The sequence below is a fragment of the Penaeus monodon genome, chromosome 24 (assembly GCF_015228065.2).
Source record: "Penaeus monodon isolate SGIC_2016 chromosome 24, NSTDA_Pmon_1, whole genome shotgun sequence".
Lineage (NCBI taxonomy): Eukaryota > Metazoa > Arthropoda > Malacostraca > Decapoda > Penaeidae > Penaeus > Penaeus monodon.
Window position 1 is genome coordinate 26,067,437 of NC_051409.1, and position 219 is coordinate 26,067,655.

Genomic DNA, 219 nt, shown 5'->3' on the forward strand with positions numbered 1-219 from the left:
ATTTTTGTTCTTCTCATTCAGTGGCGCGCTCGCCCATTCATCACTTTCCTTGTCCTTCTTGCCTTTTCTAATTGTTTTTTTCCTTCTGATCATTTCCTTCACCGAACAATAGTCCGAATTTCACTTCCATTTCTTGTTCAGAAAAACTCTGTCCTGATTTTAAGGGTCGCACTTCGACATTATTTTATAGTATTATGTTTTCTCCCTAGAAATATAAAT